Genomic DNA, 17,690 nt, shown 5'->3' on the forward strand with positions numbered 1-17,690 from the left:
GCCCACAGACATAATTTTGAAATGTCCCCCACGAACTCTGATACATTTTCAGCCAGGCCTGTACACGTACATACAGATCTTGCGTGCTCTCATCCACACACACAGACTGCAAAACAATAAAACATGCATGCGTATGAACAACTTTGTTTTACTTACTTTTATGTTCATACATTGCATCTGCAGTTTTCTTGTCTTTGTCTAGGCATTTGGTAACCCTGGACTCTCACCATTATTAGGCAATTTGACCTTGCTTTCTTTTTTTAGTGCACCACGTCCAACATGCCTTAAAAATATGCCCAAATACACATGCAATCACACACAAGTGAAACTGTCAGGATGCCGCTATTGTCATAGTAGGACCCTGTAGCCCTTGCTGTGTGGGTGGCCAATGCCAGAAGGCCCTCTCACCTTGGGGACCCTCGCACCAAAGGTTCTGCAGTGGCCCCTGCTATGCAAGGGACCCCCGTCCTGTGTACCATTCACCATATTCCACTTAAGTGCATGGTTCTAGGTACAGTCATCTAGGTGAAGTGCAAAGACAGCGACTCACCCACTTGCTCACTGTGAACATCGGATTAATTGACTGATGTATGACGCACTCAGTCGCTCGCTCGCTCGCTCAGATTATGGGATTTAGTGGTCCTAATTCCAGAGGCACCACCAAGAGGTGGCCAAGGGGGGCCACGGCCACCCTTATAAAAATGCTGCCCTCGCACCCCTTATCGGCCCGCTTGCCGGTTATGCGTTCGTTTTGGTGTGCCACCCCAAGATTTCCAGTCACCTCATTAGGCCACCCCGATGAAAAATGTCTGGGGTTGCCACTGTTCCACTGGAGTTAGGTTTAGCGAGTAGAGGTTATTTATTTTACATAAATGTTTCAATTGACTGCCTCAGAGAAAAAAAATAAAAAAGCAATTTGAGGGCCCTCCTTTGTCCGGTTCCAGCGACTTGGCTGTCAACCTGCCCCGTCTCCATTCCCTTGACACGTGTTGCACCGTGCTCCTGAGTAGCCGGTCCTCCACTGGAGTCACAGTTCCACTACTTTTTTGCTGCACTTTTACCATTTAATTAGCACATGGAGGGTGTGGGTGGGGGAGCGGTGACTGTTCGTTTCTCAGACAACCAGCTTCTTGGAACCCTGGCCCATGCATACACGATTGTCACTGCTGTTCCATGAATCTGTACAGTGTTTCTGCCAACAGGATTGCCTTTATTCAGTTCCCTGACGGTTCATTATAAACCACGAAAGCATGTCCCCTAGGAATGCCTCCCCAAGCACCAGCACAGACTTCCAGCTCTTCTCCTCACAGCTCAGCGGATAATTAGCTTCAGGATCTATAATGAGCTATCATCATTTCAATGGAAAAGTATCTCACGTTCCCTTACGACACACACGCTCTCCTAATTCTGCATGTTGTCTCTTTAAACTAAGCAATAAAAGCAGACAAAACTGACTAACTGAATAAAAAGTAACATTGTAGATGTCAGCACATTTCTGTTGCACTCGGTGCTCAAAAGAAAAAGGAACATTTTCTGTAATGTGCCACTTTTATATTTCACCCATACCAACAGCATGCAGTTTTCAACTCATTTAAGATAGATATGGTACACATTTTCATCTTTTGTTTTTAATTCTGGCATTCGGTTGTTTTTAAAGCTGTAATTGATATGTATGTTACCTTGCTAATTAAAACAATTCAATTTTCTTTATGGGAACTGACCCTTTTCTTTCAACGTTTAAGTACACAGTATTTGCTAACAGCATAACTGTCCGCGTCGCACTCAGTAACAGCTGTTAATTGATCCTTTTCTTCACTTTTTTCCAATAACTCTGAAATGGTCAATGAACCAAACTGCCTCTAGATAAACCTAAATCACTGCATTCCATGCTAAACATTCTCTACACAAAACTAGAAATAACAATGGTCATATTACTAGTATCAAAAAGATCACACTTTCAAAATCAAACTTACTGATATGTCAGGGAAAGAAGCCTATGGCTCTCCAGATGTTTTGCACTACTTCTCCATTGATCCCTCACCATTCACATGCTGGTAGAAGGATTATGGGAGTTGTAGTCTAAAACGTCTGGTCAGCAAAAAGGTGCATGCCCCTGTGGTAGGTGGTTCAATAGGGGCTTGCTACTGAGAAAATGTTAGGGAAGGAGGTTGCCATGCAAATGGCACAGATCCAGCTTAGCAAAGAGATACTAGTTTGAAAAGAGCAAACCCACAAGGAATAGATTGCATCCATGAATCTACAAATAAAACTGCTGAACTATTTCAAATGTGCATTGAAATTGTCAACCGCAAACAAATTAATTTCTCAACTGCTCCCAAACCCCCAAAAACCTGGCAGATAAAATGTCAACTTTCATCAATGACAAAATAAAACTATAACACTTACCGATAACACTCAACACAGCTTGCCAGCTGCCTTAACAAAGCACCCAGACACTCTGACTAAGCTCACTTTCATCTCAATCAAAGATGTAGAACTCATTGAATTGGTCAATTTCATGAAAGCGTCCTTAGTCACCTATGGTCACCAAGCTTCTTGAAAATTCTCACTGATATCCTGACTAACCATTTCCAAATTCTGCAACTCACTCAGCTAGGAATGCACAATCCTGACACTGAAACAAGCTATCATCACACTTCCACTTAAAGTAACCACCACAAACACATCAAACCCTACTAACTACTGCCCCATCTCCAGCCTGCCTTTCATGACTAATATTCTCGAAAAAATCATCATCCAACAACTACAGAACTACTGCAAGCCAGGGTAGGTCAGTATTCCTAAATTGACAATTGGGATCATAGCTCAAACTACAACATCCTGATCAACCAAGACAGCTTCTAGAAGAACTGCCGCCCATCCCTAGACCTCTATGCCTGAGAGGGCCATTGCGACTAAGAGCTGCATGATCGGTAACCTAGCATTCTGAGGTAAATCCTTCTGGAATCCCCTTTCTGCTTCCACATCCATTTTCCCTCCTGTTGTCTCTCCTCTTGCTCATCCTTTGCAACACTCTACCTGAAATTCCTTATAGAAGTCAAGACTCCTAAGTGGACACTGAGCATTCTATGCTTACTGTCATATGGGACATTGTTTTGACTGATTGAAGCATTGTCCTGAGGACCTACATGAGTGGACTAGTGCCTCAGGGCTGTATTTGGTTTATTGGGGTATAGGGTCTGTGGGGGCTCTCACTAACTGCTTGTCTATTTAGCTGCATTGTACTAAATGAGTAGAGACTTTGTAAAGTTTATAAATGGATTACTCATATGTTGATTCAAATGACAGCAGTTATGTCAGAAGGTGTACTGGGATTGTCATTCTTAATCACCAGATCTGGGTTGCTTAACCATTTGCTGTTCAAATGGGCCAAAGCATGTGAACCTATTGTGCTTTAGTAACGTGCATGCAATGGATGGGGTTCACAGAATAACTGTGAGTCCAAATAATCAAACCAACTCGGGAAGATGGCAAAGGTTGCTGTTTTATTAACAATGATCTAAAACAGGGAGGTTACAAAGGACATCAACGGACGTTCGCTCAGCTCTTGACAAATTTCCCTTAAAAACATCCTTATATGCAAAAAATACATCAGCAGTGACGTCACACTACGTGGAAAATAGGAAAAACCTACAACTGATTATAATTGGTTCAAGGGAAACTTCTAAGTATACTTTATATAAGGACTGGGATTGTGATTGGCTGTCTACTGTCAGGTGGACAACTTATGCATACCTCGAAAACATGTCATCTTCAACACTAAGTACACAGTTTATCATTGGCTCTCAAACTATAAGGCTCTTTGTTATACGACCCTCTACAATTGGTTGGCACGCTTGTGCCATGTCTGGAACATTCGGTTCACTTAGCAGCACGTAAGCTCATACCCAGGTGCCAGGAGGTGGACTTGACTTTACCTCCCCACCCAATTAGCCCAACATCTCTCATCACCCATGCCTTATGCCACGTAGATTGTCTTTGAACTTGGCCTTGTAAAGTATCCTTGTCTGTGGGAATATATGGGAGTGCAGGCTTTCACTATCATTGTTCTAGGACTACAAGCTCAACTCTATTTCCATCCTCAGCTCACGTGACAGGCGACCATGATTCTGGTCCATTCTGCAGCATTTAAAAGTCTTAAATGAATAAAACTTGGCACTGTTGGTGTTCTTTATTTGCCCCTTAATAAGGGATGATTCATCCTTCTAACGTTTATTGCTTTGAAGAATAGATAACCAACCGTGGCTGCTTCTCTTTTGATGCCAGGCCAAACAGGCTTCCCAGGCACTTTCATGATTTCAGTTTATTCTTGCTGCGGCACAATTCTCAGTCTTCCCTCTCCATGTGTTCTGGCTTACTAAGATTCATGACACCGATGTCCAGCTTCTATACAATGGGGGCTTTGCCTGAGTCTATTCACTACATATGGCCAGCTTATATGATCACTTACTCTACTTGCGTTTCTGCGTCTGTACAATTATTAAACGGTTGCATTTCTGTAACACTTTGCATCCGTGCAATCTTCGTTTCTGCATATAAAAGTTTACTTGATTCTTAACTTCAGCATTAGTTTCTGTAAGATCCATGCATTCTCTTCAGCCAGTATTCTCAGTGCGTCATGCTCGTCTCTTGTGATGTCACTAACTTCTTTTTTTACTCCTTTTCATATTCCTTCAGGGAGTTCCTCCCTCAGATTATTGTCTTTCGGGGATACATTTAAAAGGGTTTTCTCAGTGGATACCTTTTCTCAAATACTCGCTGCGGTATTGGCACAACTGCTGATGTCAAACATGGCACAGTCCCTGACTTCCAACATATAGGAGGAAGGGGTGAGATTTCCTGCAGAGGCATGCAGCTGCTCCTCTACACTTGGGGATTTCTCCAGCCACAGCAGGCACATAAAGGAACATGAGCATCGTTTTCTATTCCAAATTAACATCCCAGAGGTAACCACAGTCACATGAAATGTCTAATACTGATCAAAAGGGTCCTACCACCACTGGAAGCATGTAACAAGTTCAAAGTGGAGAGAAACCTAGTCCTTCTATAATGCCAAAGGAGAAAAGGTGAGCAGTGGAGCTTCATTGTACAATCAATATAAAAACAAGCATTGGCAATGGCAATAGTTTTGGCGTTTACCGTTGTTTTTTGCATTATGCATTTAGAGACACCAGGGTGCAAGGCGAAGAGTGCAATTATTTAAAGGAGGATGCGGTTAGGTGTGTGCAAGTGTGCAAGAGAATGAGAAGGGGAATAGAGCAAGTGAGGAAGCCATTGATAAAAGGTGCCATTTATGATGAGCAGGAGGACAAATGAGCGAGAAAGGGTGAGAGTGAGAAAGTACCTTATAAAGTGAGAGTGTGAGAGGAAGGATAAGGGGGGCTAGAGAGAGGAGGTAAGGTAGGTGGGAATAGAGGGTATAGGTTGGGTGGGGCTAGGGAGCTAGAGGGGGTAGGTGTGCGTGGGGGGGGTAGCTTTGCCACCAAAATGTGCCAGAACCCAAAAATCAAATCATGAATATAACAAGAATATGCTCTAGGTGTGCATCCATTTCAGAGAGCAGTTTTCAGGAAATCAGTCTATGCTGTGTTATGCATTACAAAGAGACCTATGGCATGCGCATCGGAATCGATGTTTGCTACAAAAGCCCTATGATTACACTGAATAATACATGTAATTACTGAATTCATCATAGAGGCATTAACAGTTGACATGGGGCGTTTTATATATACACGAGTGACACAAACTAGTATCCATTGCCCCTGAAAGCCAAGGTTTGATGGGCACCATTCAGGATTGGATCGATCTGTTCAGGTCAAGGGAACACCAATCATAAATGTGTTCACATCTGGATATAGATATGTGCAGTCTCCTTTATGACTAATACTGATGTCTGGTAATTTATGTAATGCTTAACAGCAAGTGTTTTAAAAGGACTTGCAGATTTCTTAGTCTTCCTTTAGTAAGTTACAGATGTTACTATGGCCCAATATCAACACTAGTGATAGTGAACGGCCAAGTCAGACATACTTAATGTGAACATGTGTTAGACACAAAGCCTAACAGCAAAGAAATAATCCAGAGAGGATCCTGTCAATCTTCAGGCTATGTACATTAGATTTTAAAATAACCATTGACTCCATATTTAGTAAATGCAAACCCACTTTTTTACCTATACGTAGGGCCTCATTGAACTTCTACAGGGCTGCTGCAAGCTCCTTCTGCTTATACAGGTCTTTCCCTTTGTGTGTGAGCTGCTGAGCCTTCACCCACTCTGGGAACCACTTAGTGAGCAGGATGCCGAGTACCACATCTGTGCAAAAGGAGCGAACGGTATGCAGATTAATGGGCTCCTTGCACTGTGGGCATAGGACCTGCAGTGGTGCTGAGGCGGGACTTCTTTCTTGTGCCTGGCTGGCAGGATCTCGAGAGGTGCTTACTCCAGCATGGACTGGTTCTCCTGCACTTTCAAGTCCAGCACCAGGGATATGGCTCCTTAAGCCACCCAGTCCCTCGGTAGCAAGGCTTTGCTCACAGAGCAGTCCCACAGGGGCAAAGCCCCCAGCAGCCTGCAGCTCTACTAGGACCCTTTCTCTGCTGTCATTTTGTCCAATTATTGCTTGGCTCTGGCCCTCGTCCTGCGGCATGCTGAGCACAACCCTCACAGCTTCTTTTTCTGTTGCCGCAGGTTCTTTGTCTAAACAGCTCATATGAATTCTGCTGCGCCCCCTAGCTTCTCCGTACATTCTCTGCAAAGCAGCGCACCAGCACCTCCAGATGGCCAGGACGAGTTGTCCCTGTGCTGCCACCCTCTGGTACAAGGCCAGCGGGAAGTCGGCCGCCCCTGGTCCGAGCATCTGGTGTGTGCAGAAGCATCTCCCAGTCCCAATCTGCAGCGTCACCCCTCTCACGTCACTGGCACTTGTAGATCATTCGCGCATTTTCTGTGGGCACATTTCATTTGGAATTTGCACCATCACTCATTTCAAACCCAGAGTTGTCACACTTTCATTGTGTTATTGAAATAACGAGGTTGCAGCAAAGAGAGCGACATTTAAAGTGGCTACCTTGCCGGAAGAATCACATACTGCAGAACCAATCACATCCTACTGACATCACTAACATACAGCTTATCCAATCAGGTACTACTTACAGCAGACAACACTAGACACCCACACTCAAAGCGAGTTCGTGGACATTTGAGAGACATTTTAGATCAAAACGTAACTATAACAGTAACTTGGTTATTTTTAATACAAAATACATTAAATATGTAACATAACATATGTAACATGACTGAAAAGCTGTAGTCAATATTTTTCAAAGCATCAATCAAGTCAAATAACCTTTTAATAACATATGGCGGCCGCCATTTTGGAAGTAAAGATGGCTGCCAAATTCAACACACAATACAAATGCAGGTAAAGAGTACAAAAGGGGTGTGGTTTTGAGTTTGGATGGTGGGCATAGCCAGAAAGAAACTATAGATTTGACTTAGAGATGGGCGTTAAATGGGTGGGAAACAGCCAAACAACATAAATCCATCCTTATATGTCATCTGCTTTTACAGACCCTCATTCAAAGCCCCTATTTGAAGCTCCTATGTTGAAGCAATAGCCAAAACGAATGAGAAGATTTAATCAGGCAGCAAGAGACTTCTTAAAGTGGGGGAGATCCTGCCAAGGTCCCAGTGCAATATTAGGGTACAGAAGACGCTGCTTTCGTTCCATGTCTCTGTGCTTATCACATCATCTTCAAAGGACACAATCCTTAAAAGTGTTAGGAAGACCTATTTAGGATGGTTCAGGGTGCACAAATGGCAACCTTCTCCTTCATACTTATACAAGGCATCCTTGAGTGTGCCAAGGCAAAACCTGTGAACAGAAGTGATCAAGACATCTTCTTTGCTGGTTCTGCCTGTGCAGCTGGTGGTCTTGTAGATGAAAGCTCCAAAATCTCAACAAGTGATCACAGAATGTTCATATAGTAAAAGCCTAGTTTACACGCAGACCCATATGCTATGAGCCTTAGAAAGGAGTGGATTGGGGCTGCTGATTTTGCTTGACTTATCTGTAGCCTTCAACCTCCCGGACCTCAAAAATCTGCTGCATAGGTTGGCTGACATTGGGGGCTTCTCTAGAGAAGCTGTGATATGGATGGAATCATTTCTTGGTGTGCGAAAGTCCAGGATTCATTGGGTAGATGCTGTATCTGACGCTGAATCCATAGTTTGTGGTGTCCCGCAGGGAGCATGTTTGTCATCCTTTTTTTAAAAATATTTACATTCAGCCTCTATGTGAGGAAATAGAGAGATTGGGGTGTTCTTCACTAATTATGCGGATGATTTTCAGCTCTCCATGGAGCTCATTGGAGGTCATGTTGACGACTAGGGGAAATTAAATGAAATCTACATGTTTATTAAAAACTGGATGTCTGTTAACCGCTATGTCTAAATGCCAGTAAAACAGGGCTCATGGTGTATGGATCTAAGTGCACCCGAGTGAAGCTAGGACATGATTATTCACGTTTTCATATTGATGGAGGCCTTGTCACGATGGCCAGTAAGGTTAAAACACTTGGCACTTTTAAAAAAAAGAGATCTGGGCTCTAGTGGCGCAGAAGTTGAGCGCCGTGGGCAACACCCCCGCACCACAAAGGATTGCAGAAAAAGGTGGGACAACATGCAGCTGAGGGTGCAGAGCACCCTCTCTGCTAATAGAAGCCAGGCCCTGGAGACAGGAGGAGGCCCAGGTTCGCCCATGAAATTAATGCCGTGGGAGAAGACATGTGCGGCCATGATAGGCCCCGAAGCCATCGAAGGGATTTGAGAAATGGAGTGCGGGGCAACGTCATCCGCTGATGGAGGTGAGTGTCCAAAGTCAATACTGCCAACGCCAATGTTATGAAAGTCACTGCTAAGGTCTAGCCAAGGAGTCACGGCATGGTCGGCCACCCCCCCCTTTAAATAATGCTGAAACAAGTGAGACCCAGCCTAGTGCCAGGTGCGAGGCCGTAACCTATATGACACACACCACACAAAGTGGGCCATTCCGTGAGGCACACAGGGCAGTCGCTGGAAACAGTGTGCATGTGAGCCAGCACAGTACCCGGCCAACATGAGTGACACAGAAATATGCATGCATTTACCACCCAAGTATAGAATAATGTGCCGTTCTCCATCCAAATTCCGCTAACCCACTAATATCCGATTGTAATATTGTAGCCATGTCCAAATACTGGCTCTCAAATCATCACTCATGCCGTCCCTCTCTTCCACCCCCACAGGCAGTGAGCATGACAGCGAGGAGCAGGAGAGCAACCAGCCCAGCACCTCCAGGGGCCAAGGCAGGGGCCGTCGTCTCCCTGCGAGTAAGAGAACACCTGGAGGCACACCACCGGCTCCAGCAAGGCCTGTGGAGGGTGCACCACCCCCACCCCACCCTGTACTGGCGGCAGACACATGCCCTACGCCGCGCACTGAGGAGTCGAGTGTGGCTGGGGAGGTTGCAGCCACGGCCCCCTCGATGTTGCCGACAGCCCCACATCCATATGCGGAGCGACTGAGGAGGACACATTTGAAGTCGTCCACACAGCTGATGCCCAAACCAACCCCCAAGTCTCCTACAGTGACTTGGGTGAGAGTGAGACACATGAGCTTACTGGGCAAGGAGCAACATAGGGACATGCCAGTCCTGTGGCCAGTTCCCTTTCGGAAGCGCCAAAAAACACATGTGAGCCCGATCCCCAACAGGGCCACAACATTAGCCATTTATGCAGAGCGGGCTGAGCAGCTCACAGGCCTGATCAATGACTTCATGCAGGACAATCGGCAGGCCAGGGAGGAGTGGCGGGATGAACTGAAGGCACTGGGCCAGGTCATTACGGACAGCACCAACCGGCTCTGTGAGGTCCTTGGCCGGATAGCAGATGCTCTGGAGGCTGCACATCCTGCACAACAGACCCAGCATGTGGACACACCTTCTGCATGCTCCTCCACCCAGACCAGCCCGCTCCGTCGGTCCCTCCGTACGATGAGCCGCCAGGACATGCCTCGCCCTGGCTCTGGGAGCATACAGTGACAATGCTGCCATCCCACATGTGGCCTATGTGGTCCTTATGGGACTAGTGTGGGGTTGTTGTGGTGGGAAGGGGAGGGAGGTGAGGGTGTGTATGGGAGTTGTGGTGGGAGGAGGAGGGGGAAGGGTGGTGGAGGGTTTATTTTTCATGTTTAAACCTTCAATTTTAATACACTGGTTGTTCATCTAAAAATAACAAAGTGGACATTCATCATTGCGCATGTGTCATTTAATATTGCACAGTGCATAGTGTACATGTATCCCCACACCCAGTGCCCGATGTCCTGACATCCTCACACCCTATGTTGACTTGTGTGTCAGAAATATTGTCCAATCAATGATTGCCGCACGGCACGTCCCGCTTGTGCATTGGCACCGTGATGCTGTCCTGTCACTTCTTCCTCCTCCCCTTCATCATCATCAGGTGGTAGCAGTTCCATGTCAGGGTGCAGAGGCACGTTCCGACAGATGCACATATTGTGCAGCATTATACATGCCATGGTGATTTTGGACACCTTCTCATGGCTGTAGATGAGTGCCCCACCCGACCGGCTGAGGCAACGAAATCGTGCCTTCAACAGGCCAAACGTCTGCTCAATCATCACACGTGTACGGGTATGGGAACGATTGTAGTCCTCCTCGTGCTTGTTCTGTGGGTTTCGGACAGGGGTCATGAGCCATGGCTTCAAGGGATAGCCACCATCACCTGCATGAGAGGGGAATGAAGGTAAGTGTTTATACATTCATGGTGGACAACTGTACTAGTCTAACATGGTAGCGGGTGATTTCTGCCCATACACACATGTCCCTGGATGCATTGACTCCATTTCTGGCCCCGCTATGTGTCCTGTGCAATGGAATGATGGAGGGGGTAGCTTCTTCAAGATTGGGTATGGTGTGCACTCACATCTTGTTGCACGTGCATCGTATATGCATGCAGCAGTGTTGCACTAAATTCATTGATGTGTTGTGTTCTGTGAGATTTGGTGGCAGGGAGTGTTGGCTGTAATCAGTAGCATATTCGTCAATCTGCACTGATCAGTACCATGGTGACTTGCAGCAATCCTATGGGTGTGAGGAACCAGTGACACGCTGTGGTATACCTGTTAGGCTCACTTCAATACACTCCCAGGGATGACTGTCCTGTGTGGTGATATGCAGGAGGCTGCGACATAGTGCATATGCAGTGCATAGTGCAGGATGCCCTTACGGTGTGTGTGCGCCGCCGATGAGTGGCGCATGTGTTGTGGGATGTGGCCTGGTTACCTGTTAGTCATGTAGTGTTAGGCGTCGGCTTTATTTCATCACTGTGTGATTTTGTAGTCATGTGCCGTATCACTTGCTTTGGGGCACAGTGTTCGGTGAGGTGCACATCGTGCACTGGCGTCAATATTCCCACCCAGGTGGAGTATGCATCTCCCCCCTTCCCACCCAGGTGGAGTATGCATCCCCCCTCCCACCCAGATGGAGTATGCACCCCCCCTTCCCACCCAGGTGGAGTATGCATCTCCCCCCCCTTCCCACCCAGGAGGAGTATGCATCTCCCCCCCTTCCTACCCAGGCGGAGTATGCATCTCCCCCCTTCCCACCCAGGTGGAGTATGCATCTCCCACCCCCTTGCCACCCAGGTGGAGTATGCAGCCACCCACCTCACCACCCCGATGCACTGCTATGGCCCAGTCAGGCAACTCACCAAGCAGGCACGGCATCCAGCATGTTGCTCCATATAGCGTGGTAGCGTGGAGTTCCGCAGGACCAAGGAGTCATGAGTTGATCCTGGATATCGGGCACAGCAATGTGTAACGATCTTACTGGCATTACATACCATCTGCACGTTGATGGAGTGGTATTGCTTGAGGTTGCGATACACCACCTCCATGGCATGCAGGACCACCAACTTCACGTGGGTGCAGTCAAGGGCACCTATGCAATTTGGCATGCCTGCCAATGCATGGAAGGCAACTTTTGTATCGAATGGGGGGCGTGGCTAACTGGCCATGGAATAGGACGTGCTGCGTGAGGAGCTCCTGATGATCCGACTTTATTTTTGCCAAAGTTACCTGTTGAAACTGCAACAAGCGCCTAGAACTTTGGGGATCAGGCGGCAGAAGCCGCACGCCAAGTGAAGCTCGCAGGAAAAGTTCATAGTCCCGGGGAAATGTGAGATATACATGTTTTTGTTGGTACGGCTGTGTGGCCGCTTCGGCACCAAGATGGTGGCTAACAAAGGAGAGGCCTCCGAGGAGAAACGAAACTGATTTCCCGGAAATGCGGGACATGGCTGCGGTAAATTGCCTGGAGGAATAGTACAATAGGGAAATATGGCAGAGTGTTCGAACTAGCACCATGAGAGCGCCCGGCCTGGCATATGCTAATGGAGCCTCGGCGATCTGACTGCAGGAGGAGATAACATTGGATGCTTGGGCGACGAGGCCTACGGAAGTTGAATGGGGAGTGTGAGGCCATAGCCCACCCGTAAGACAATTCGAAGTGCCATCTCGAATGTGAGTTAGGAGACCTGGGAGCCAGACCATTGTCGGACCAAGGACAGTGCAACAGCTGCACTAAGGCGGAGGCATACAGGAGTGGAGGGCAGTGCCATGTCGGCAAAAGGGTTGAGAGTCAAGACTAAGCAACCCACGATGGAGGCTTTCACGAAAACGCAACAGACCCCCTCAACATCGGTGCAGAGCATGGTCGTGACCCCTGCGGAAGACGCCCCCAAAGGGGACAAGCACCAGATCCTGGAGGCTATAATGGGACTGAGTGCTAAATGGGACTTGGCAATGGCGGACCTACGCACAGCTCTAGAGAATAAGATTGATGCTGTAGGTACGGAACTATCCCTGCTACGTCAAGATGTCAGGGTGCTTGCAGAAAAGACCAGCGGTCTGGAAAGTGGAGTGAAGATTAATACCGATGTTAGCACGAGCAATGCGAAAGAGATTCATGTCTTAAAACAACAGGTCGCCAACCTGGAAAATCGTGTGGAAGAGGCGGAAGGAAGGGCGAGGGGGACCAACATTCGCGTGGTTGGCCTTCCGGAGGGAGAAGAAGGCCAAGACCCCACAAACTATGTTGAAAACATGATCCTACAAGGGATCGGAGCAGGGAATCTTTCGCAGGGATTTACGGTGGAGAGGGCGCACCGCGCCCTAATAAGGAAACCCCGGCCGGGGGCCCCGCCAAGACCGATCATCGCGAGGATCCTAAATTACAGGGACAGAGAAAAGATCCTCGAATATTTTCGTAAGGGCGGCACAATAGAGAGAGCATCCACCAACATCACAGCATACCCGGACTATACGATACTGGTGCAAAGGCAGAGGTATAGTTACGTCGCCGTCAAAAGAAGGTTGAGGGCGGCGGGAGTCAAATATATGCTGCTATATCCAGCACGATTGAAGGTGCTACATAAGAACAAATCGCTATTTTTTGATACCCCGGAGGATGTTGTCACATGGCTGGACCTGCAGGGCTGCCCGGAACAAGAAGCGGATCGTGATCGGCAGGATCATACCGAATGAAGATTTTGTAATATGGACATTGTGAGGGTGAGCAGGAGGGGGACCCTGATTGTACAGAGAAACTGTAACTGACTGAACTTTGAACACAATCTGAGCCTGGTGCTCGATTTGGACTGGAATATAGTGAGTGTAACTGTAATTGGTAACTGTTTGACATCTGTATGCGTAATGTTTTTTGAAAGGAGCAACAGCACGTGGATGACCTACCCCAATAGATTATTAGTTTCAGCAGCCATTAGGGCGGCTTTACCCTACTGAGCCCTGAGTAGAAGCTTGTGCTAGGCAGGGCTAGATGTGGGGGTGCCTGAGATCCAGGAATGGAGCTGGGCAACGGTTGGGGAGGGTACTGTTGGGGGAGGGGTGGGTGGGAAGAGGGTGGGGTGATGGGAAGTTGAGTGTGTGTGTGGTTATGGGAAGTCTAAGTTTTGTTTTGAGCCTATTTGGAGGAATCAGCATGTTGTACTTGCGGTGCATGAAGGGGCGGAATCGGCAGAGGATCGGGAGGGTGCTTACCAATGACCTATGGGGGACCTCAGGATAATAACGTGGAATGTCAGGGGCCTTAACAGTTATCTGAAAAGAAACAAAATCATGATGTATCTGAAAAGGCAGAAAATAGATATCGCACTACTACAGGAGAAGTACTTGACGCCTGAGAAGTTGGACCTGGTTAAGAGAAAGTGGAGAGGGACTGTAGCGGGCTCGCCATACTCTGCATATGCCCGGGGGGTGTTAATCTGGGTGGCACCGCATGTCCCGTTCAAATCGATACAAGAGGTAGTTGAAACTGATGGAAGGATGGCTATATTGCAAGGGCTGGTGGAGAGCAGAGAGGTATGCATAGTAAACACGTATGCCCCCAACCAAAACACAGCAGCATACTTCAGAGCCCTGTGTACCAATCTTAGTACGTGTATAGGGAGCGCGGTGATCTGGGGTCGGGACTTTAATTGTGTGTTGGATCCTGTGGTGGACGGATCTGATGGCAGGGTGGGTAAGCCTAGCCCAGCGGCGAGAGCGTTGCAGACACTGCTAACTGATTTTGGCTTTACAGATGCGTGGAGGATGAAACATCCCACTGAGGGGCAATACTCGCACTATTCAGCCCCGCACCAACTGCACACTAGGCCCGATTACGTCTTTGCTACAGCAGATGTGATGTCTGAGATTACTCAAATCGAATATAAGGCTAGGGTCCTCTCGGATCACTCGTCCCTGATCCTCGGATGGCAATATTGCCCCCCAAGGGCAAAGATCCCTACATGGCGCCTCCGAGCAGAGGCGCTTAAAGATCCAGTCTTTAGAGAAGATATAAGGGAAGAGATTACTAACTTCTTTGAGGAGAATACTGGGAGTGTTGATTCCGCGGGCACAATATGGGAAGCTTTTAAGGTGGTGATGCGGGGGGCGGCCATTGCTAAGTCAAGAGGGTTACAGGGTGGGGTCTTGGCTGACCTGCAGAGGACGGAAACTGAGATAGAAACAGCATTGAAGAGCGGTGACGTAGACACAGAGCTGGTACTCCAACTACAGCAACAATGTGCAGGGCATTGGGAAAGACTCTGCAATCTCAATTATAGGAAATATGTTGAGAGGCAGCACGCGGGGGGAGACAACACAGGCCGCCTTTTGGCCTGGCTATACAAAAGCGAGACCCCTAGACCTCCGATTAGGACCATTATTAGGGAGGACGGGGATGAGGTGGCCACGCAAGAGGGGGTTAACAGAGAATTCGTGGAATATTACAGAGTGCTGTACGGAGATGATGAGATGGGTGACCAACGCAAGATAATCGAAACGTTAGAAGACATAGGGCTGGCCAAGATAAGTGAAGAAGAGAGGGAGGAGTTAGATGAGCCAATCACGTTGGAGGAGTTAGAAGAGGTTGTGAAGCAGTTGCCTACCTGTAAGAGCACGGGAGCAGATGGGTTCCCCAGCGAATTCTATAAAGTATACAGAGAGGAAATCCTCCCCCCAATGCTGGACATGCTTAATGAAGCGTTTGAGATAGGACGGTTGCCTGAGTCACTCAGAGAGGCGATCATAATACCGCTGCCCAAGCCCAATAAACCGGAGCATAGATGTGGTTCCTACAGGCCTTTGTCGATGCTAAATCAGGACAGCAAGATTCTTACGGCTGTCGTAGCAAATCGATTGCAGAAAGTGATTGGTAGACTCATACATCCTGATCAAACGGGTTATGTCCCGAGCAGGAACATAACACACAACCATAGGCGACTTCACCGGGTGGTCGAATGGGGTAGTAAGAACGAGGGTGAGATGGCGATAGTGTCTCTAGATGAGGTTAAAGCTTTTGATTCGGTCAAGTGGTCATGGCTATTGGCTGCTTTGGAAGGGTATGGAATGGGGCCGGGCTATATCAGGTGGGCTAAGATGTTGTATAGTGAGCCGCTTGCCAGGGTCCGAACTGGAGCGGTGATATCCGAAAGATGGCAACTTGGCAGAGGCACCAGACAAGGGTGCCCCTGGTACCCGATGCTTTACATCTTAGCCCTGGAGCCTCTGGCAATATGCCTTAGGGCACAGTATGATGCGATTGGCATTGAGGTAGGAGGGGAACGACACTTGATATCCTTGTACGCGTATGATTTGTTACTGTACTTGCAATACTCAGAAGAAAATCTCTTATACATACTTGAAGTGATGGAAAGGTATGCAGAGTTGTCGGGCATATCGGTGAACCCCCAAAAATCTGTCATATTCCCGCTAGGTAGCTATAAGGGGACCCCTGTAGATAGACTACCGGTGCTACAGGTACCATGGGCAACTAGCTCTTTCCGTTATTTGGGCGTAGATGTATATCACACGGTGGAAGAAGAACACAGACACAATACGGAAGTAGCTGTCGAGAAAATTAGGAACAGCATGCAGTTCTGGGCAAGGCTGCCCTTGGCGATGATGGGGCGGGGGGCTATGCTTAAGATGGTAGTTCTACCCAGGCTCCTGCATTACTTTAGTAATATCCCAAACATAATACCCAAGAAGTTTTTCAGTAAATTGAACAGCATGTGTAGGGATTTCCTGTGGCACGGTACCCGAAATAGAGTGGCATTTTGGAAACTGCAGAACTTTTATGAAAAAGGGGGTATCAGACTGCCTCATTTCGAGGTTTATTATTTGGGGGGACAGTTACAATATGTGGCCAAGTGGCTTTCTGATGAAGTGACCCCTGAGCACAGGATGCTTGGACAGGACTGCGCCCCGTTTTATTTGAAAGAAATGATTTGGCTGTCCGAAACTGAAATGAGGAGGTGTCCTGCGATGTTGAGGCTTGGATGGAAAATTTGCCGTAGGGCTTGTCGTTTGATGGAAGTCCCATGCCCGTGCCTCCCGCAGATACCGCTGGTTGCTTTGCCAGGAGGGGGTGATCAGCTGAGGGTGATTGTTAGGACCTACTGGGAATCGGTGGGGCTGGCAACGCTAGGCGATGTTTGGTAAGAGGGATCCATCAAGGAGTTTATAGAACTCAACGAAGAAGCGGGGCTACACACGGGCCAATATGTCACGTACATTGGATTGGTGCGGATGATTAAGAACACCTGGCCAGAGACAGTTTTGATAGAAGAACCAGATGCAGTTTTGGGAACAATATATGATATATCCGAAGGAGGTCATGAGATCTCGAGACTGTATGAGATGGTGATGGCTAAGGCGGGGAAAGATTTGACACATCTGAGACTGGACTGGGAGGTGGAAGTGGGGACCCCGATGGAGGATGGGGTGTGGGAGCATGCCCTGGGCTACCACAAAAAAAGTGTCTAGAAATGCCAGATTAAAACAAATACAGCTGTATGTAACGCATAGGGCATACATGACCCCCTTGAGGATAACTAAGTTCCGAAACGCTGGGAGACAAGTGTGTCCTAAACGTAACCTGGAAAACGCTGACATGAGACATATGTTTTGGTCGTGCCCGATCATTAGGTGTTTTTGGGGAGAAGTGGCGCAGAAACTGGCTGATAAAGGGGTTACTCTTGTCACAGACACGGCCTGGGCCTGCTTACTGGGCAGGTTCCCTATGCCACGGAAACTCAAGCATATTGAG

This window comes from Ambystoma mexicanum, chromosome 12 (genome assembly GCF_040938575.1).
Source record: "Ambystoma mexicanum isolate Mex_15411 chromosome 12, UKY_AmexF1_1, whole genome shotgun sequence".
Lineage (NCBI taxonomy): Eukaryota > Metazoa > Chordata > Amphibia > Caudata > Ambystomatidae > Ambystoma > Ambystoma mexicanum.